The sequence below is a fragment of the Pleurodeles waltl genome, chromosome 8 (genome assembly GCF_031143425.1).
Source record: "Pleurodeles waltl isolate 20211129_DDA chromosome 8, aPleWal1.hap1.20221129, whole genome shotgun sequence".
Taxonomy (NCBI): Eukaryota; Metazoa; Chordata; class Amphibia; order Caudata; family Salamandridae; genus Pleurodeles; species Pleurodeles waltl.
The window spans coordinates 1451928125-1451929660 of NC_090447.1; positions in this window are offsets into that span (position 1 = coordinate 1451928125).

The window sequence follows — 1536 nt, forward strand, 5'->3', positions numbered from 1 at the left end:
CTCATCGCAAAAGAAATTTCGGAAATTCAGTAGTGGCTCATCATCAGATGGATGGAGCACTGATGAAAATCCACCCTAGACTTTTTATAATTACCCTCCATATCCGGTACAACATCCGATGCCTTGGCAAACACCATTTCCCTTCTTCCAACCTCGCCCGATGATGCCATATGTGCCTTTTTTAGGCCGAGGCCGGGGCAGAGGTAGAGGCAGAAGGAGAGGAAGAGGCTGACATGTTCAGTGGTTCAGAGAAGAACCACAGATGATCACGAGAAGTCAAACAAAGAACCCTCCAACGAGAACCTAGTTGTTAATTTATCAACTAGAATTCTCACAGAAGCAGAAACAAATGTACTCAATAAGGGTCTGGGGTTTGTCCCTACCCCTGAGGAAGATTTCTTCCGTTTACATATTGAAATTTCTCAATTGTTTTGTAAAATCCGTTTTCATTTTTTCTTTAAAGACAGACCTGCTGAATCATCACTTACTGATTCAGGCCTTAAGAGACCATCCAGTTTTGTGCCTCCATTGGTTTCAATGCCCAGTGAAGTTGTGACCTTTGAAAAGGCTGTATTAGCCGACCTAAATAAATTATGTCCTAAACATCCGTATAATAATACATCCACCATTGAGAGGAAAGCATTGTTATCTTTAGCGTCTGATTCCAACATTACTATCAAACAGGCTGATAAAGGGGGTGCGATTGTGATCATGAACTCTACAGACTACAGACATGAATGTCTACGTTTGTTAAGTGATTCTACTTATTACGCACCAATAAGAAATGATCCTACTGATAGATTACAAACACAGATCAGGATTCTTGTTGAAGAAGCCAAGAATAATTCATGGATATCATCAAAAGAGGCGGAATTTCTGGATACACCCCAGCCACGGGTTCCATACTTTTACTGCCTACCCAAAATCCATAAGGGCATTACACCGCCACCCGGACGCCCAATTGTCTCGGGAATAGGCTCTGTCCTTGAACCCCTTTCAACTTTCTGTGATAATTTCTTACAACCGATAGTGAGGAACTCTTCCACCTATCTGAAAGATACTAAAGATGTCCTTAATTTAATTGAGACCTTAAATGATTTAGGAACAGTACAAGGTATCATTACTTTGGATGTTGAAGCACTTTATACGAACATCCCGCAAGAAGCTACTTTAGAAGTTATTGAATCTGCTCTATTGGAAACATCCGATTCCTTGACCACACCAGTACCCTTTATCATGCACTGTGCCAGATTGGCCCTGACAGAATTTTTTTTTCAGTTTGAGGACCAACTCTACCATCAAATCCGAGGGACATCTATGGGGAGCACTTTTGCCGCCAGTTTAGCGTGTTTGTACATGTATGATTTTGAGAAGAAGTTCATCCTTTCTCCGATGAACGTTTATCAGGATCACATAAAATTGTGGCGTCGTTATATCGACGATATTTTGATCATTTGGCAAGGGCCTTTGTCCGTGACTGATCATTTCACAGCTTGGATTAATACACTTGACCCTTTCCTGAAATTTACGACATCT